Consider the following 22,612-nt stretch of genomic DNA (forward strand, 5'->3'; position numbering starts at 1 on the left):
ATAGATACAAAGAGAATTTTGTTGGCAGGATTAATTTCCTCAATAGTGAAAAACTATAAAGCACTAAGAAACTCTTAAGTGTTGAGGTTGTTTTTGTAATTAGTATAACAATTAGCATTATTATCATTTAAGAACTACAATGATAGAAATTTATGCCAATTATCTGAATAAAAAAGACAATAAACTTTTGTCCTTAACTAATTGGGTAATTCCAACAAATCATTTTCCCCCAAATTCAACTAAATATATACTTTTCCCCTTTTTGTATTGAATCTACTTTTATCATATATTAACATCAAGAGCAAAGTACAAAAGTTCCCTAGCTAAAATTATTAAATTTTCAAACTATTGCAGTCCAGTAGTTAAAGATAAATATTTCAGTATAATTGCAGTTATACTGAAAATAAGTATACTTCAAATCAAAAGTACATGTCAAGTTTTAGTTGTCTGATCACCATATAGTATACAGATATTAATGAGGAAACCATCTACAGAGTATATCCACAAATATTAAAGATATTTTGAAATTTCACTCAGAAGTGTGGCCAAAAGCACATTCTATCATAAGTAAGTTAGCTATTATAATTAAATGCAATATTTTTAATTCTTAATAAAATTAAGATCTCTAAAACCAAATTAATTGTGCTTCCTATTGACATCACAGGTCTCACAAGCCCCTTCTTCCTCTTGAAGAAAGCATAGTATCCTATTCTATACTCTGTATAGTAATGGCACCCCTGCATTTCAGTCTTGAAGGTTCTTTCATTAATGTATCAAATCTTTGACCAAGTTTATCTTCTGCGCTCACTTTATCTCACTGCCTACTACTGGATACTACAATTTTCTGACTATTGGTCATGACCACCAAACTGAGTGTTTCTATGAAAACCTTAACTTCAGCATTTTTCTTATAATTATTATCACCTATCTTGTCACCTGTTACCAGGCAGATGTCAAAAAACTCTTGGTCAAATAAATTAATGCATGAAATTCTGTAGACTGTACACCTGTGATTTGTTTTCTGTCTCCTAATTTTAATTCTCAGTGACTAGGCCACTTGAACCTTTCAGTCCTCATTATCTCTACCAACCTTTGCCCAGACCATCTCTTAATCCTACCCCACATTTTCAAACTACATCTTCACTGCTCCTTCTTCTCAGTCTTAGTTCACATATGCTATGGGCCCCACCTGCCTTCAAAAATATATATTATCCGAATATATATCTCAGATTGACGTTCTGATCCTTCTACAATCTAATTTCTACAATTTCTCCTGCTAGCTGCCCACACCATGCTACATATTTGCTTGCACATAAATCTAAGAAAATAAATGAATTTAGCACAGGTTTGTCTTGAGACATATAGTCAAATTTAAGGAAGGTAAAAAGAACATTTTTACAAAAGCATAAATCCCAAAGTTCCAGAAAGAGAAGTTGTTACTTTTAACATTTCTCTAAAGTGACCTTTCTAATCTAATAAAGGGTCACAGAATAGAAACAAATATGGTCAAATTGAATCTTAATTTGATTTTGAAAAGCAAACACAAAAAGGGTTGATATCACACCATCACCGTTTGTGCTGAATATTTTTATTTCCAATACATTCTGTAATACACACACCCATCAACTCTACTAGGCAGTTTCAAAAACCTATCTTCAGTATACATGACTGACAGCTATTATACAAATCATGCATTAATGCCTCTTGTGTGTTCTGTTGAGTCTTCCCTAGTACATGTTTGTGCTGTAAATTTCTTATGCCTTTGTTTCCTGTTTCTCTTTTCTAATCTGGTTTCCCATGCAAAAGTTTAGACCATTACCACAACACCTAGGAACCCTAGAGCTTTGGGAAGACTTTGATGTTCTGATCTTTTATTATTATTATTCTTATTCTTAAAATGACTCCTGAACTTTCCAAACCTTTGGGCCCAGAAGGAGTAACTTCCTTTTACAAAGATACCTGAAGTGTTGTCTTTTAGGGGATAATGAGGCTTTGGAGGATGACTTGGTCCTTACTTAGCAAAATCTCAGCAGAATAGAAGGGGCCAAACCAAACTGGCCCCAGAGAGATAACAAATTCCCACTAGTCTTCATCTAACAGCATTTGGCTCCAGGTCAGTCACCTCTGTAGTGCAGAAAACAAGGAGTGGAAAGTACTAAGCAATATAAAACTTCTTTATAAAAAAAAAAAAAACTGATCAGAATTACCTCTTGAAAAGTTTCAGTTGAAATAGTAAATAGGTAAGCCCCGACTTAAATTTTAAAAATTATAATTCTATACATTATCTATTTATATACTTAATCCTATTTTTCAGTAAATGCTGACAATTTTTTCTTAGCTATCTTTCTTCTTTCCCAGTCCTGTTTTTAATCAGTTCTGAACCTTGAATCATATAGGGACTCCTGAATTTCACTTTTCAGAATAAGGTCATTAATTTTCTTATTTTCTCCCAAAGTCTATAAAGTCAGATAAGCTATTCTAGATTTTTTTTTTTCTTTTTTTTGGAAAGAGAGCCAAAAGAGAGATTTGCCTCTTTCTCTACAATTAAGAATCCTGCCCTGAACTACTGATAGGAATCACTAAAAGAGAGACTGTTGGAGTAAATTGCAATCAGTTGCTGAGAGGGGCTCACCTTCTGCTTTGTCTCCATTTTCTTAAGAGTGCCAGGGTCTGTACAGTCACAATCTCAACGCTATGGAACCAGGGTTGACTCTCAGGGTACTTTTTTGTGTACTTCTAACATATGAAGTGAATGATTTTATGTAACATTTGAATACAACTGTATAAGTCTCAGATGTGTGGTTTCCAGAGAAATGGAGGGCACATGTGATCTCTGCTCTGTTTTCACAGCAACACCCAGGTCTCTTTCATTCTGAGAAATTAAAACAGCACCCTTCAAATGAGAATTAAATATTTTTATGTTAATGGCTATATTGAGCCTAGACTGTCATGTTAGTTGTAGTGTGCAGTATACTAGTAACCTAGGATTGTACACATGGTAAATAAAACCCAGTTTCTAAATACAGGTTATAATATATAGCCAGGTTCTAAACAATTGAAAAATATGAATGCAGTACAATATAATTTTCATCATGAATATTTAAAATAAAAATATGTACAGTCAAGGTAATACATACTGAAAATAATAATTATGAAACACATTAGTAATATAGTATGTAAAATCTCAAGACTTTTGAAAAATTTTTAATTTTTTATAGGTGGATTAACATGTCCTTTGAAGTAATGAAGTTTTTAAAAGACATCTTCACAATAGATATTAATACAAAAGATTCCAAATTCATAGCAAGGTTTCCAGTGTTTAAGCTGAAAAAATGTAATTCATGGTAATTGTGGAAGTAATTGTTTAAACACAAACCAAGAAGGAAACAAATCTAAACAAACCCACATAAACATCCCAGAACAAAATCCATTTGAGGCAAGCAACAGAAAATCCGGAAAGATTAACACATTGCACATGTTTTATGCTGACAAGTTGAAGCACCAGCACCAAATAGATCAGCTAAATAATTCACTCTTCCTCAAACAATACCTTCTCGTCATTGTATAAGTACCTTAAAATAATTATATCACTTATATGCTCCTTAGAGGATTCTAAAAAGAAGCATACAGAATTGAAAAAGAACGCTTGAAATCCTAAAATGAAATTTCAACACTTTTGGTGTTGAAGAAACACAACTTGCTTAGACATACAGATTTTTTTTTCATGAAAATTCTTTTCTCTATGGAATTCTAAATTGAAATGCAGAAACCAAGTGCCAAAAACATATCGTTCCTTTTATTTTATTTTATTTTTTTTACTTATTTAATTTTGCCATGCTTGCCGAATTTTATGTGGATATTTCAAAAGTACCTAAAATTTTGCCTCGAGTTAATGAACTGGTAACCCCTTAGGTGCTAGCTAAACTCAGAAAACACTGACATTCTCAACAGTCCCCTGCTGTCGTTCTCCTGCTGCATGGGACAGTTTTCAACAAGACTTACACAAACCTCATTCATCAGTATGCTACTCTGGAGGAGCTCACACTTACGGTGGATTCTGCTCTTCAACTTAAATACCAGTGTCTGTGGCAGGCCAGTTCTATCGTTGCAGATCCAGCATCCCTCAGGCGAGGTCCAACCTTTCCCTCGAAGTGCACCCAGGGATTAGTCTGACTTCCCCTAAATTCTCTCCTCTGCACAGTAAGAGCTAATCTTTCCTGTATGAAGCAGGAGATGGTGTTGCTATGACAACAGAGCACATTCTAGCAGTGGGACTACTGAGATGAGCCTTCAAAGACTCGGAAACATGCACTCAGTCTTCCTCCAGGGCTATGGGCTCCTTCCTTTAAGATTTAATCCCCCAACAAGTTTACCGTCAGACTGGGTTGTTGATTATCCATGCATTTTGCTACAGGGAGATCACTGGTTAGGAACATGTCTGGAAGATCACAGAATTATTTAATAAAAATGCCATTCTCAGTTATATTAGATTTCCAGTTGTAAATGCTCTATAAAGCTGTTTGAAAGCACTACCCCCACTTAAATTTTAAAGCATTCTGCTTACTCTTAGTTTTTCTATAATCATAATAATATGTTAAAAATGGCATGATCAAGGGGCAGCTCTATTTTTTTTGTTGTTGTATATCACCACCATTGTATCAACTGGAAGGTTAGATACACACACACACACACACACACACACACACACACATCCATTTTCTCTCTCCAGCATCAACGTCTGGAGCCTTGAGGTTTCAGGGTGGGGGAGGGGATATGCTAACAAAAGCAAATCCCTGCAGCCACATTTTGCATACATATATTAGCCAGAGAATAATCACAATAAGCACTAATCATTTAGAAAAATAATCACAAGTGGAATTTAAGTGCCTGTGCAGTAGCTGAAGAGATGTAGTATCAGGTCGTATTGTATGAGAACAGATTTTATGTATTATTTCATACGGAGCAGTTACATTTTTTCGGAAAAAAAATAAACAAACACACTCTTACATATTATAAAGATTTGGTAATGCCTCTTAATAGTTCTGTGTACTATTTTGGACATTTGATTTCTTCAGAAATGTTCCTGCTATTCAAACATGGACATCTCTTTCACTGGAAGGAAAGACATGGGGTAGGCAAACTTTTCCTCTCTCAACAGCAGAGGTCTGTTTACCAAGCCACTCTGAAGCAGGTTTTCACCAGTGAGTTGCCCCGTCCTTTTACCTCTTGATTTCTCCATTATTTCTCCCATTTCTGAGTCCTTCATGTCAGGAGCTGCTATTACTAGTACATACCACCCTTCCCCCACTGACTGTAATTACTCTCCTTTGTGGCTGAAGCAATATAATCTACATCATCCACATCTATCCTTTGGAGTGCAGAGGGAAAAGAGGACTTTTGACGGGTATTGCTGTCACTCAGAGGTGAGAGGATCTATAGGTTAGACAGATTCATTGTCCTATTGGACTTCTGGCACAATAACCCGGGTATCCTGAGTTATTTCTTACTATCATCCTAATATGTTTGAAAAGCCTTAAGATATTGACTAGAATTCAATATTGCAAGTAATGTATGCATGCAATATTTATTAGTTCACATAAAGTGGACAGGGGCATTTTTAAGCTCACCTTGATTTGTGTTTTTTTGTTACCATTTGAATAAAAAATAGTTCATCTTTTTAATGTGTGCCTTAGTATGTATCTCTGAGATTCATAGGTATCACTTCATTATATCTTCACTGCAGATCACTTTCCCCCATAATCCTCTTTCCAAATCTTGTCTGAAGATACCTTCTCATAATTCAAAAAGTTATTGCACCTGTTTTTATTATGTTCATTATTATCTAATTAGTAAAAGAGCTTTTCAAAAATTTCACTCTCATCTTCAGGGAGACTGGATAAATGCCAAAACATGTAAACAGCATATGGTATACTTTCAAAATCAACCAACCAGAATTATTTATTTTTAAGAATTTCTTAGCTTAAAATATGTTGAAATAATTTCCTGCTCTAATAGGTAATGTTTACCATCTGCTATTCCTTTAAGACTGACTACCTAGAGATCAATCACATAATGTATTTTTCATATCCTTGTCCCCACAAGAAAACAATATTATTTATAAAGAAAGTTTTCTTCAATAGGCCATTCTGTGTGTGCCATGACTTATATTTGAACTTTGAAAGTGAGTTAGAACCAGTTAAGGTTATGTGAAAACAGAAACCACTGGTCTAAGCTATTTAAGAGTTTTATAATTTTATATAAAATGCATTTATATAATATATACTTTCATGCAAAATTATATAAAATATAGTTTTCATAAATTTCTCCACATATTATTTATATAAGTCCCCATTTTTAACACAATAATCAGTACATCCAATAAATTATAATAACCTTTGCCTTAAGGTAACTAGGAATAGGAACAGAAGGGAAAATAGCATTTTTCTCAAAATAATTTCTAAGGATTGCTATAGCTTAAATTTGTTTTCTTTTGGGGGTGGGTACCAGGGATAGAATTTAGGAGCATTCGACCACTGAGTCACATCCTCAGCCCTATTCTGTATTTTATTGAGATACAGGGTCTCACTGAGTTGCTTTGCACCTCACGATTGCAGAGTCTGGCTTTGAACTTGTGAGCCTCCTGTCTCAGGCTCCTGAGCCTCTGGGATTACAGGTGTGTGCCACCACGCCTGGTTTATGACTTAGATTTTGAATGCCCACTGAAACCCATATATTACATGCCTGGATCCCAGCATGATGGCATTGAGAAGTAGAGAAGCTTTAAGGGGGTGGAGCCTTATGGCAGATCTTGAGGTCATTGGGGGTATGCCCTTGAAAGGGATTGTGGGGTCACACCTAACTTCCTCTCTCTCTGCTCTGGTTGGAGCTGTGACCATTTTGCTCCAACATGTGCTCCCACCATGATGAGCCTCCATCCTGTATGCTTCCCTCAACCTCACTGAGCTGAGGTAGGTGCCATGCCTCTGAACCCAAACTGTAAGCTAAAGAAACTTTTCTTCTTATAATGGAGTCACTTCAGGTATTTTGTTGTGGTAACAAAAAACTGACTGACATAGGGATTATCCAGTAGGCAGTTCTGAGGAGAGACTTCTGAGAGACTCGCGTTCCATGCAAGGGGAGCAGTGAGTGAGTCAAAAGCTACCTATTATGACAGTCTTGGTCACAGTCCCTACACCTTAGCCTGACACTGAACACTGATTATTGACAGACTGCACTGCTAATCTCTGTATGTGTTTCCTCATCATCAAAATGGGAAAAATAATAGTACTTATCTCATGAGATTTTTATGAGAACTTAAAGAATAATACACATAAATCTCTCAAACAGTATCTGACATATACAAAATATTGTATAAATAATTGGTATTATTTAGGATTTTAAAGACAGGAACTAAGTGTTATTTATCTTTGTTTCCTATTTCAAATACTATCTATATTACAGTACACTGTAATAATTTTAAAAAGTATTCTTCATATCATCTCTATGATTGTAATATCTAGTAAAGTAAGTAAATAATATTTTTAAATTCTAAAAAAACATCAGATGAATCTATCTATGTAGCTCTTTATCATGGGTTACAAATTTTAATAAATAAATACACAGATACCTATTGAAAGACTGAATCATGTGAATTTTGCAATGTCACCCTCTTGCATACCAATTCTAAGAACTATCTGCTGAACAATACCTAAGGACTACAATAAATAGAATTATCATTGAATTTGAACAACAACATAATCTTTCAGTTTACAAGAAAATAACATCACTTGGAAAATGTATTTAGAAACTCTTTTAGTAAATATTATAATAGATGCAGGATATAAAGACTTAGATCAATATGTTATAAAGGAGCCACAATAAGAAACCCTGGGAGATATGAAGGACAGCAGCCACTCTTCACAAAGGGATCAGGACTTCATAGAGGGAGTGGCCTAATTCTAACTAGGACATTTAAAAATAAATATGTAAATAAATAAATATGTAGATATTTATTGCCTATACATTAAAAGGTGTTTGTCTGAACCCTCTCTGTTAATATCTAATAAAACAAAATGAATAACATCTAAAGAATGATGAAATATGTCTGAACAACAACATAATTCTGATAATTGAACATTACAGGTTTACATTGTTAGAAAATATTGCTTTCAATTTAAAAAAAAATTCTATTCTAGTAAATAAATAATAAAAATAATATGTGGTTGATCTACAAAAGTAAATTCCCTTACTTTGACACTCTTATTTTCTTGAGATAAAAAAATAACTAAAGTCACATAATTATAATTGTACTTATGTTGAAAACAAAATTATTCTAGATGGGTCAGAGATTTAAATTTTTTAAAAATTTATAAAAATACTGGAAGAAAGTAAGAGAGATTCTAAAAATATACACATAGGGAAAAACAAACTTTGAAATAACTGCCAGATAAATGACATACTGCTTGGACCAGAATCCACTTACAGATTATTTATTAGACAATAATTTATTCAGTAGCAATTACATTTCAGGTATTGGGAATACAAGAAAAATAAGATAGATTTTAACTTCTAGAAGTTTAAGGTCCAGCAGCAGAGACAGACAAGTACACAAGGCTTAACCATTTAGAGTACTATTTATTATTTATAAAATTATGCATAGGATGGTATGAAAATATATAGGAGAGATCTTTGTTCTGGTATAGGAAGATAGACATATGAAATCATCTAATGTACATGTAGAAGGAACCATAATGAATTAGATTGGAGTAGGCCAGTATTTCTGCTGAAAATAACCTGAAAAAAAAACCCCTAATTTTAAAAAATTCATGCATGAAATGTTGAAGGCTTCAGACAGCTATGAGGCTACCAGGTCTTGAGAGCCCTAAGTTTCCTAAGAGAAGGAAATCAGAAAAATGTGAACCAACATTCTGTAAATAATGCTTACCCTCAGGGTAAATGCCAATTTTGGTGTGAAAAGAGACAGTACAGACGAGACAGAGATTTGAATATACCTTACTATAGGAAGAAACAAAGGATAACTTCCGGAAATTTCATAATGCTAGAGAGAAAAAAAAAATGAACTTCAGATTGAAAATGGTAGCCAGGATGTAAGAGTCAAGAATGCAGAGAGAAGATAATAGAAGAAAAGTAAGATCCCCTTTTCCATGGTTTCGCCTTTGAGGACTTTGCTTATTCTTATGTTTCACAGAACAAAAGGCAAAGACGATGAGCAGAAAATTGCTTTAAAAAAAAAAAAAGAGAGAGAGAAGAAAAAAAAAAAAAAACAAGAAAGGAAGTACTTTTTACTGCACTCTTAGTTCTGAACTGAACTGAGAAAGCCAAGGACCATCACCAGGGAAGGGTTTTGTAAGCAGTCCAGGCTCTCAGCTGGAACTTCCAATAGGTTAGACCCTAAGGGTAGAGGAAAAACAGATGGAGAAGAAGCTTATACTAAGATCTAAAATCCCGCCTCAAGTCAGTTCAATACTTGATTTGATGCAAACAATCATGTCTACCAGGGAAACTCTCTCTGAGCCAGATAGTTTCCCCAAGATCCTCTACTATTTTTCATATAACACATGCAGAATTTAATTTTAAAAAATTACAAGGCATATCAGAAAATGGAAGCAAGATAATAAGAAAACAGGTAACAGAAAATAGACAATGGAAAGAATCATAGATAAAAAGGTATTAGAGGTTATTAGAACTGATTTTCCTGTTTCAGAGTAGATATGAAAAGAAGGGATTTCACCAGAACCTGAATCTATAAAAGGGAATCAAGTGGACAGCCAAGAACTTAAAATATGAAGTAATTACAATTAAGCATTTAATAGGTAGGTTTTACAGTCAATAACTGAAAGATAGAAAGGATTAAGGAGTTGGAATATAGATCAACAGAGAATGTCTGGTTGAAACACTGAGTTAAATGCATGAAAAGCATCTTAGAAACACATAGGGAAAAGAAAATTATGTTGATGTGCTCAAAAATTGAGGTTCATATTATAAATTTCACTGATACAAAGTATGTTTACACACAACTTATGAATAATAATAGAACATACTATGTTCTACTGGGAATTCCATATGGCAGATTGGGTCTCTTTGAATATCCTCATTGATATTTGCTGAACTATCATCTTCGTAGACAACATATGGCTGCAACGACTGACAGTCAAGTGTACTTCAATATGAATGTTGCTTCACATTTTTGTTATGTGTATTATGAAAGTGTAATATTGAAGGTAAATATTGGAAATTCAGTTGCTTGTCAGTGATATAAGCAAATTCTTTGCAGAATCAGATAACTATTTTCAAGTGCTGTGTACTTCGTGTGATTTCAATCTTTCTAAACTTTTTAAGACTTGCCCTATAGCCAAAGGAAACTTCTGTTACAAAGAATATTCCATAATTACTCAAGATGAATTTACAGAGTGTTCTGTGTATGTTTGTTAAGTTCAATTGGTTTACGTGCTGTTCAAGTCTTCCTTTTCCTTACTCACCTTCTGTTTGGTTGTTCTATCCATTATTGAAAGTGAGATATTAAACTCTCTACTATAATTGTGTTGCTATTTGCTTCTCCAATTTTGTCAATATTTGCTTCAAATGTGAGAGCTCTGATATTGAATAGTGTGTATGTAGTTGTAACGGCTTGATCTTCTTGATGAATTGACACTTTTATCATTATACAATGTCCTTCTATACTTTTATCAAGTATAGTCTTGATACATTTAATGTCTTAAAGTCTACTTTGTCAGATATTATGATAGCTTATGATTTATGATAGTTTTTCTATACCTTTATCAAGTATAGTCTTGATAACTTTTTGTCTTAAAGTTTATTTTGTCAGATATTATGACAGTACTGCTACTCTCCTTTGGTTACCATTTGCATAGAAAACCTTTTCCCACTTTTGACATTCCATCTAGCTGTGTCTTTACATACAACGTGAGTCTGTATTCTGCAGACAGAATACAGTTTGATCTTGTTTTTTATAATATATTCAGTCAATTTATCTTTTGATCAGAGAGTTTAACCTATTAACATTTAAAGTAATTATTAATAAAGGGAAGGTATACTATTGCCAATTTCTTCATTGTTTTCTGTGTGTCTCGTAGTTCTTTTCTCCCTCCTTTCATCTCTTACTGCCTTCTATGTGTTTCATTGATTTCTGTAGCAATGTGCTGGATTCCACTGAGTTTTGGTATGTTCTAGATATTTCTTTGTAGTTACTGTTGTGATTACATGAAATACCTGAGTTATCACATTCTATTTTAAATTGGCAATAACTTCAATCACATTCAAAAATTTCTACTCCTTACACCTCCAACTTTATATTACTAATATCCCAAAACACACACATCTTTTTATACTTTATGTTCTTTAGCATAGTTGATCAATCAATCTACCTATACATACAGTTTTTTTTTTTTTTTTTTTTTTTTTTTTGCGGTGCTGGGGATTGAACCCAGGGCCTCATGCTTGTGAGGCAAGCACTCTACCAACTGAGCTATATCCCCACCCCATACATATGTTCTTTATGTTTTTGTCATGTAAATTCCATGTAAGAATTAAAAGCTGAATTTGTGACCAACTGGTGGCACATGCCTGTAATCCCGCAGCTTGGAGCCTGCGGCAGGAGGATTGCAAGTTCAAAGCCAGCCTCAGCAAATGTGAGGTGTTAAGCAACTCAGTGAGACTCTATCTCTAAATAAGATACGAAATAGGTCTGGGGATGTGGCTTAAGGGTTGAGTGCTGCCAATTCAATCCCCAGTACCAAAAATAAAGTTAATTTGTGTTCAAAATTATAATAATGCATTTGCCTAAGTATTTACTTTTAATGGAAAACTTCATATTTTCCTATGGCTTCATGTTGCTGTGTAGTATCTTTAATTTTAACTTGAAGTATTCCCTTTAGTATTTTCTTATTGAGTTTATCTAGTAAAAGAACTCTCTCAGTTTTCATTTATCTGATAAAATCTTAAGTCTTTCTTCATGTTTGAAGGAAGATGTGCTAGATATAGTATTCTTGGTTGGCAGTAATTTTTTTTTTTCAACACTTTAAATATAGCATCGCACTGCTTTTGACCTGCTAGGAAGTTGCTGAGAGATCTTCTGATAATCTTGTAGAAGTTCCTGCATACATGATGAGTCTTGTTTCTCTTGTTCCTTTGAAGAGTGTCTCCGGACCGTCAGTAGTTTGGTACGGGTCTCTGGATTTATCCTAATTATAGTTGGTTGAACTTCTTGAACTCATAGGTTCTTCCTTCCTCAGATTTGGGAATTTCGGGGGGCTATTTTTTCTTCAAATAAACTCTGCCACGTTCTCTCTGTTCTCTTTCTGAAATTCCAATAATTGGTATATTGATCTGCTGGATGTATTCAATTTCTTCTTTTGGGTCCTGTACAGAGTGATCTAAGATGACCCATCTTTCAGTTCACTGTTTCTTCTGTTTGATCAAGTCTGCTATTAACCCCTTCAGAGAATTTTCCCACTACAGTAATTGTGTTTGTCCACCTTCAGAATTTCATTCATTTTTATAGTTCTTTTTGTTGATATTCTCATATTGTTCATATATTGTTTTCAGAATTCTTGTTCAGATGTCTAGCTGTGTTTCTCTGTCAGCTTACTGAGCATCTTTAAACACAGGTGTTTGAAATTGTCAGGAAACTCAGTCATCTGTGTTTCTTTAGGGTCTGTGTGAGGAATTTTGTTTTGTTCATTTGATTGAGCCATGTTTCTGTTTCTTTGTATACTTTGTGATGTTGATGATGCTGCTGTTGAGATTTGAGCATTTGAAGGAAACATATACTGTCTCGATTTTATGGACTGGCTTCATTCAAGGAATGACCTTCATCAATCAGTTCAGCTATACATTCTTGGACCTGCAAAATACTTTCTCTAGATGTGCATTCTCTGGGCTTTGAATGTGCCTTGAACTGTCTTAAATTCCCTGAGCAACTTTAGTTCTTCTCTTGAACACATATCTCTTATACTACCTTGTCTCTGCCTGTGGAAATCCAGAATGATGGCAGTTTTGCAGTTCAAAGTTTCCATGCCATTTGCCTCTGATTTTTAGTGGCTTCCAAACTATGCCACCATCCCCATACATTCTTTGAGCAAGGCAAAACAGAAACCAACCCCTTGGGTAGGCCCAGGTAAACGAAATATGTGAGTTATGGTCTATTCATGTGTTTCTATGCTGAGGGAGGAGCTGCAGTGAAAGTGGTTTTTTCTTTGGGTATCATGTTACACTGAATAGTGACAGGGACATGAGCAGACAAAATGCTCAAAAAATTTTCTAGCATCCCTTCTTGTTTTGCATTGGCCTGATGCTGCCATTTCTCAACTGCTCTTTAGAGATCTTAAAAAGGTATTCTGATTAATGTATTGTTAACTCAAGGTGATCAAGGACCTGGAACTTCCTGGTCCACTATCTTACTTATATCACTCTCTAGGAGTTTAATTTTACGCAATTATAAGAAGTGCTTTAAGGCGATAGTCACTTAGTAGTGGGAAGAAACATCCAAAAGGCCTTGGTAGAATGCACCACTTCCTTTGAGTCAGGAAGATTGCTGATGATTTAGCTTCAGGCATAGAGGTATGACCTAGTGTTCTTGATAACTCTAATATTTCCTGCTGAAAGTTTTAAAAATGGAGCAATTCTAAGACTAATCTGAAGTCTAGTGTTACCATGAGACAGAGGTTTTACATTATTGAGAGTTTTGAAGAATCTCAAGAAATCTACGCCCCCATATACATGTACTTATGTGCATTCCCTTCTCCTCAATTTACATGTGTGCATATGTCTCATGATCATATGTAGTTTTGCACATGATTCTTCACCTGATACACAAGTAAAGAATGCCATTGTATTATGAAACTACATTATTTCTATCTGCATTGAATTCTAAAATCAGGTCTAGGTGAAACTAAAATGTCCTTTGTCTTGTATACTTGTCACTGTCCCAATCTGGCCAAGCCATCAATCAAATCTGTGTCAAAGAATGAGAATGGAGGGCTGGGGTTGTAGCTCAGTGGTAGAGTGCTTGCCTAATGCGTGAGAGGTCATGGTGTTGATCCTCAGCACCACATAAAAATAAATAAATTAATTATTTAAAGGTATTTTGTCCATCTACAACTAAAAATATTTTTTAAAAAAGAATGAGGAATGGAACAGAATTTCAGGTGTCTGTTAAATTGTCCATTGATGGCATCTGCCTCTTACTCTATATCCAAAGATCTTACAGGTTGCCTTTATTAACAGCAATAGCAATAAGCAACACTTGCTAAATTACTGGCTATATGATATAACCAGGCAATCTGTTAAATATAAATTAATGTATGATTAAATGCATTGAATGACCTAGGAATACTTCATGGAGACAAAAGCACTTAATAGTTTATTGAGGGTAAGAATGATCTCTTCTATATCTCCACTCTAATTGCACATTGTTATGGAGAAAGTAAGTGGGCATAAAATACTACTCATAAAAGTCAACATTAATTACTACACATCACACATTATTAACAGTTTTGTCTACTTACCTTTATCTTTAAAGTTCTATTATGATTATTCTGAACTCCTTGGATCTAAAACTTGCAGGTACAATTTCAGGAACTGTAAATGGGCTTTTGTGTCTACTGGCTCCCTCACTGAAAACTTTCCAGTCAACTTCCTTCCTCTCTCATCCCCTTCTTGTATGCTGAACTCTGGCCACAATGATGTTATACTTTGTCCCTCGCCTAACCTACAAACAGATTGGTTCACTTATATCTCCAGATTTGCGTGTTCACTCTGACTCCCCTGGTCTGCTGTGAGTTTTAAGTAACCTTCACTGGAAACCATCCAAGATGTTTACCATCTGGGTAAAGGACACTCCTATATGCCTCCAGCTAGCAGTGCTTGTCTTATTGTAATTATCATCAATATTAGAATCTTCAAAAATAAACTCCTGAGCTTCCTGAATATAAAAGTTATCTCACTCCTGGGCATCACAGTTTCTATCACAGTACTTGGAATATTAGGGATCCTCCAAAAATATGAACATGTACATCGCAAAAATGATTGGACCATTAAATGAAGGAACTACTAGATTTTAAAAGAATGAAACTAAAATATGGGAGTTTAACTTATAATTCCTATTTCTTTTCAGTTCTGTATCCACATCCTCTGCCTCTGTGTGTCTCTTCTATTGATCTGAGGAGTCATCAAAGTGATTATTCTTCAGTCTCCACTTTTATAATCCATTCTATGGCCTATGCCCAAAGGTGTCTTTGTCAAATGCAAATCCCATCCTTTACTGGATTCATTATGGCAAAACCAGTGTTAGAAATTACCTACTATATTACAATACACATTTATATGTACCTAAAATGTATAGATAGATAGGTAGATAGATCAGATACTTGATATAATTTAATCCTCACAGCACATATTAGGTGTGTAAAACTCCTGGTTCAAAACCATGTCTTTCTCCTCTGGTGCTCTTTTCAGAATTTACCAAAAAAAGGAATAACTTTCTCTCATATTAAATAACTGGAAGTTCTCTGGACATACCAAACTCTTCTGATATCATGTCCTGGTCTGTGTCTCATTTTTCTTCTCTCTTTTTTCCTATCTCTCTCTCTCTTTCTCCATGGTACATCCTCTATTCTCATACACTGGCTAATTCTGATTATTTCTTTAAGGTCTAGCTCAGATCCTCTTACTCTTAGAAGTCACACATGAACACTGACAGTCTGACAAATGCTCTTCTTCAGTGTTCACGCAATATCTGTGCATAGTATAAACACTGTCTCCTGGGGTTACCAGTTTCCAAAAATGGCTCCAAATGATCCATACATCAGGTAATGTTTCCCTTGTGAATGCATTTCCTGAAACTGGGCTGGCCTGGGAATTCTTTTAACCAATAGAATACAGAGGTGGGGACCTTGTATGAGTTCTGAACCCAATATTAAGAAGGGCTGTCAGTTCTTCCTTTTGCATTTTTTGGCCCCTGAGCTTTCAAGTCTTCCTGCTGGAAAGATCATGTGCAGAAATCATATAGAGTGACCACATAAAGAGGAAGAGTCCTGGCACATGGGAGAATGAGCCTTCCAGCCTTTATCTAAGACATCAGGCATCCACTGAGCAAGGCCATGAATGTTCTGGCCAGCTCAAACTGTCAGGGGGGATTGGCCAGCCCCAGCCAACCTCAGAAGAAAGCAGAAGCACCACCACCTAAGCTGTCAATCACAAATTTACAAAGTATTTTCAATTGTCGTGTTTTGGGAGGGTATTTTTATGCAGCAGTAAGTAAGCGGAATACTTTGTCTCTTAGCGTCTGAACATTTTGACAGTAGATGTGTATTATATTCCACAACTTTCAAAGAGCATATTGTACTGAGTGGTTATCAATAAAATGTTATTGAATGAAATAATGAATAAATTTCTCATCAATTAGAATATGTGAAAATCCAAAGTCTTGTTTTTACAGTTTCAATTTTACAATCACTTTTAATGGCATTATTTTACATGGTTGAGAACTTAAATGATTTCTAAAACAATTGGCTTAACCAGTTTACAGAATCTACACCACTCTACTTCCTCCTCACTATTTTATTTCTCTATTGCATTTTTTTACTGAAACACTATGTTGCTAATTTATGGTATTTATTGTCTTTCTCCTCAATAGCCCTTTTCAAAATATTAGAATGCAAGTTAATAAAAATATGAGAAACAAAGGAAAGTTTTGGTTTTGGTTTCCTGTTTGGATCACTGATTTATCCCACATACCTAGGACAGTGCCACTAAAAACAGTAGTTCAGTACTTATTGGTTGAATTAATTCATTATTTTAAAAGGAATGGACATATTTGTGAATCAAAAATTTGGAGAAATCAGGAGTTGCAAAAGGTATATATTTGGTGACTACATAACCTGAGGCAAGTAATTTTACTTCTCTGGGTTTTGGCAAAGACTGCAGAAGGAAATTGTGGATGGAAATGAGATAATGCATGTGAAATATCCCGACCTCTTCAAAATAAAGGTACTATGGAAATGCAGAAAGACATCATTCCTGCCTAGTTGCATGACCTAGTCCGAGTCACAAAGGTATTTCTCAGATATTCAGTATTATTTCCTCCAAAAAATATAAGTTCAAATTAAAGGAATGTATGAGACTGATAAGTTCTAATTGGGCTGAGTTTTCACAGAGAAAGAAACTGTACTGTTTATATAAAATAAAACAGTGTAATATTATCATGTAGCACTCACTCAAATGTTACAAAACATAAAACAGTCAGAAAGAACACAATTAAGAACTAGGAGTACATACATGTATTCTGAGCTTATTATTAATTCATAATAGACATTTGAAAGATATTTGCTGAATTAGAGTTGAATGACTAAATTTATCTTTGGTGGGGTACCAGGATTGAACTCAGGGGCACTCAGTCACTGAGTCACATCCCCAGCCCTATTTTGTATTTTATTAGAGACAGGGTCTCACTGAGTTGCTTAGCAGTTCATTTGGCTAAGGCCGGTTTTGAACTCAGGATCCTCCTTCCCTGCCCTCCCGAGCCCCTGGGATTACAGGTGTGCATCACCACGCACCCCTGTAATTAGATAAATTATCTTAATAGTGCTTTTCAACATATGGTCAGTAAGAAAAAACATAAAGAGATGGTATTGCCAACATTCAAATCCTATAAGCTAAGTTGTGAGGTGAAAGAGAAGCACTTTGTCTTTTCTTTTTTTTTTTTTAGCACTTTGTCTTTTCTTTTCTTTCTTTTTTTTTAGCACTTTGTCTTTTATTCTGTTCATTACTATGGTTCTAAATGAAGATAGCAAATAAGGAGATAACATGTACAAGATAACCTTAGCGGAACGGTGGCTGGGGCATGAAGTGTTCCCCAAAAGGTCCATGAGTGGTCTCATGGACATTCTGTTGAGGCACATCTAACATCCCTAGAATGACACTACTGAGTTGAGACAACGGGATATGAGTGTTGTTTTCATGTTTTCATCAGCTCCACATTAGCAGCATAAGAATGCCTAAGAACCATGCACAAACAAAGTAAGAATAGCCAGTTGATTATAAGATCTGATGTTTCTTCTATTTACATACTGCAGAATATTTTTATCATCAATCTTATAGATTTATTTGGAATAAAGGAATTAGGTCTTAAATACTTGTTGTATTTCTAATAATATTGAAAAAACTGAACAGTCAGCAGACAGTTAACATTATCATAATTGCTACAGTTTCTTCAGTGATGTTATGGGAGCTGCCTCTCTCTTTAATTACCAAAGAATTAATTATGTAATATTTAGAATGATATATACCAAAATGACAATAAGTCTACCAAGAGAGAGAAAGAGATAAAGCAGGAACATGAAAAGGTGAAACAAAACTAGATAAGGAAAATGTCCAAAGGAAGAAAGTTGAAGTAAGAAATGGCAAATATCAAGTCCATGATATTAATAATTACCAAGAAGTTTCAGTCAAAAGAACAGAATAAAAAGGGCTACAGAAGTCTGACAGGAGAGAATAAAAGGGATTCGTTAAATACTTTTGAGAACTGTAGCAATTTATCTATATGATGGACCTTAGATCTCAAGTAAGTACATGAGTTTCACCTGAGAGGCAAAGAAAGGAAAGGGAAGAATCTCAACAAGTAGGAACTTTCTTAGGATTCTCTGCTGGAAAATTACAAATTAGTCAAAAGTGTGAAGCATGACCATTTCTCATAATGTGTAATATGCTACAGAGGTAATGCCTATTATTTCCATCCCATTGCCCATTTGAAGTTTGAAAATTTTCTAAGAGATAATTTAATCTTATTTTTATGCAGCATGTCAAAGTAGAAATTATCTGATTTTCCAAAAATAGTAATAATAGATCTAATTTCACTCAAATATCCAATACAGTTTTATATATCATAATTAAAACAGGCAGGGGGATGGAAGCATGTCATATTATGTTGTCATAGAAGGAATTCATGTGAACTTTCATAGTAGCAAGTAAAAAATCATGGTGCATACTCCTTTAAGAAATTATCTGTATCCAGAAGGAATAGTTTGAATATTTGAAGTAAATGGAAATTGCAAATCAAAAAGACTGTTAATTTACAAAACTGGTTAGACATCATTAAGTCTGTTCTTTAAAATGCCATCATCATTCAATCGATTTTATGTCACAGCAGTCCAAAGAGAAGTAACCCTATTGATACTGTATTGCCTTTTCCATTAGTATTGAACCTTACTTCTGAAGAGGTAGATAAAATTCATTTATCTTGGCACCTTTCCTTCTTGCTCATTCCTCAATCAAGCATATTAAAGGGTGAGGCCACAGACAAAGGATGAAAAATGGAACCTAAATGAAATGAATAGAAAAGGCAAACCATATTTGCATCTTCATTTGACCAAGAGGAATACCAAACTATAGAAGTTAGCTGAAAACAGCAACCTTGACACTACCAGCAGCAACGTGGAACCACGCATCAAGGCTGGGATCACGGCTTCGTGCTATGGTCTGGTAACTGTCTCCCTAAAAAGTCCATGTGTTAAAAGCTGGGCCCTAAGGCAGTGTTCTTGGGAGGTTGTGGAACCATTAGAAAGTGGGGGCAAGTAGTAAGTCTTATGTCACTGGGGTGTGTGTGCCCTTGAGGGAATGGTAGAACCCTGGCCAGTCCTCTCTCTTCAGCTTTCTGGCTCATGAGGTGAGTTTGCTTCACCACAAGACCCTTACCTTTTCCCTCACTAGAAGCACAAACAATGACTGGAACTTTCAGAAATGTGGGCTAAATAAACCTTTTTTTCTTATAAGTTAATTTTTCTAACATTGTATTACAGTGACAGAAAGCCTACTAATACATTCCCCTACAGGTATAACTGTTGGGCAAATTTTCTGCTTTCCCCAAAGAAGTAAAGTGCACTTCAGTATTTATCATCCCATTACTCAATATCTTAGACTTTAGATTTTCTGCTCATCGGCAGTTCATCTTATCCCTAAAGTATATGTATAAGGTACTATAAATGAAATTACAGAATCAAACTTTGGCAATATTTTTTTAAAACAAACAAATTTTGTTGTAAAAGATAAAGGTCAGTTGTTAAAAGGAAGTAGATTGGGGCTTTTGCTTTGCACTTACGGTGTAGGATATAGAATTCATGCCTTCAACCCTGAGGTTTCATATCTCTTATATGGGCATAACCAATGCTATAGTCCTCAAAAAGTTTTTGTCGGACCCCAATAAAACTATGCCTAGAAATGCTTCTGATAAACCATGATATGCAGCAAAAATATAAACAAAAATTATTGCTTCCAGATAATAGTACTGTATTATTATATGGCGACAATTACTAAGTATATAATCTGGTTATATATGGATATTAAAGATGAATTATTTTCTCTCAAGATAAAAATTATCTTGCTTAAAAGCAATACTAGTTAGCAGTTCTATGAAAGAATCATACTTTTGGTGACACCAATGTATAGGAAACAATTCCCTTTACACAGTTGGAAACTGACATCTATTCTTCCTTGTCACATACTGACTGGTGTGATTGAACTATTAGAGACATTTCATGAGCTAATAATTTGTAAACAAATTCCATCATAAGAAGCCAATTATAACATGTAAGACACAATCATCATACTGTTGCTTACGAAACACAAACATTTTTATTGGTGCAAGATAAGCACTATTCAAGGCTCAAATGAGACCAAGGAAATGAAGCAGGGACCACATGACTAAGCTATCTATCTTTAGCTGACTTCTCTTATTTGTTGAAATTTTAATGAAGCAGCTCAAGGAATAAAGAAAATGAAAGCCAGAACAAAATTGTCATTAACACCATATGAAATATTATTGTGACCATCCTTTGTATCATGAGACTGGATATAGACCTTTACCTTCTTCCACATATGTCACAATATCATGAAACCTCTATTTCAGAAGTTCATCTGAAGTGTTGTCAGTAATAATTGCAGAATCTGACATCTAATCATTCGTAATGGGAATTGTTCTTTAAAGATGACATGCTAGAATACATTTCACCCTGAAGATTAGTATGCATTCCAAGTTATGAAATATCCAATTCATACTCCTGGATCATTACTGTTATGAAAATTACCTTTCAAAATTCTAAAATGCTAAATAAATATGTAATACTGTGAATGGTAGTAGATTCAATACATACACTTTACTTGTGAATTGTGACACATAATTCACAAGTATTATGTAAAGCAATGTAAGTCAATTATTATGTGCATTCTGTGGTTTGTCTTTATGTCTCATTAATTTCCCCAGAACTGAAGAAACTGATTCAACTCTTTAAATCTTCCAAATATAACAAAGGAGCTTGCTATGATCATTCTAATGTATAAAAATTTCAAAAATCATGAATTTTATTTAACATGAAAATTTTAACATATATATAATTTATGCATCCTGTTTTTTGCTAGGAAAAAAATGCACAATATTTATTACTGTAGTAGATAACAAAATCTACAAAATTTATTTTGTTTTATTATTAAACGAATTCAATAAGAGCAAGCAATCAACTAGAATAACAAGTGTTATTCAAATAAGGATATCACTGTATTCTTCAGGAGAAAATATAGTGCACTCTTATTTAGAAACTAGCACAGAAATCTAGCTCAGATGCAATTTTAAGAAGTGTTAGAAGGGATATCAAATGCTTGAAAGAGAATACACACACAATTGAGCTGTTCTCTTAAATACCCCAATAATCTCATAAATTCATTTGTTTGTGTAACATGACAGGTAGCGTTAATTTTATTTGGAAGTTACAATGTTCAAGTAATCAATAACTAATAACAGCTTACTAACTCTCAAATAAATGGTTCTATTATTCTTTCATTTAAACGTACCCTCCCTACAGCCCATGGAAGTTTAAATGATGTCACAATGCATTCTAAAACCCAGACATTGACAATGTGAACAATTAGTGAATACTCAATAGTTTTATCAAAAGCAATGAGGTTTTATTTTTTGGGCTGAAATGAACCATGTTTTTATCATTTGTGTCTCTGACAAGAATTTCAGCGTGTAAATGAGCCCCCAAGTGTTCTTTAATATGTTGTTTTATCAATATATTATAAAATTCAATGAACTTATAATGAATCTGTATTGTGTATCAATTAATTAAGAAAATGCACACATACCTGTGTCTCCTTCCTACTAGATAAAACAATAACTTTCAAACTTGGAATAGTTCATTAACTACATAGTTCAGATTATAGGAACATAGAAACATTTGATAGGAGATGAAACACTAAATAAGTTCTGGAAATTTTCAAACATTTGTTTCTTTGACTAACAGCACTTTGGTTGAATATTAGAGGAAATTTCCATGTATTAGAAAATAAATTAGAAACAAAATCTTTGTCATTAAATAATATATAGTTATTACTCTTGGAGAGGTTTTAAATATCCATATGGATTTTCAAAATGCAACAGTTAAAATTTGAGTTCAACTTGGGGATTGTTAATCTCCAAAAATATAAGCAGTTTCATAGGAGGAGTAGATTTTAAGTATATATTCTAACAATAAAACAATAATTTAAAATGGAGGTTCAAAGTAGTATTTGTGCAATTTATCTA

The 22,612-nt window shown here is 34.2% G+C and overlaps 1 protein-coding gene and 1 non-coding gene across 4 annotated transcripts in view; both read right to left on the minus strand.

The window, feature by feature from the left end:
- The window catches only part of Nol4 (nucleolar protein 4), a 337,271-nt gene that overhangs the window by 172,948 nt on the left and 141,711 nt on the right, over positions 1-22,612 (minus strand). The window lies entirely within an intron of this gene.
- Trnav-cac (transfer RNA valine (anticodon CAC)) lies at positions 11,444-11,522 on the minus strand. The gene has a single exon. It is a non-coding gene; the product is annotated as a tRNA-Val (tRNA).

Source organism: Sciurus carolinensis, chromosome 15 (genome assembly GCF_902686445.1).
Source record: "Sciurus carolinensis chromosome 15, mSciCar1.2, whole genome shotgun sequence".
Lineage (NCBI taxonomy): Eukaryota > Metazoa > Chordata > Mammalia > Rodentia > Sciuridae > Sciurus > Sciurus carolinensis.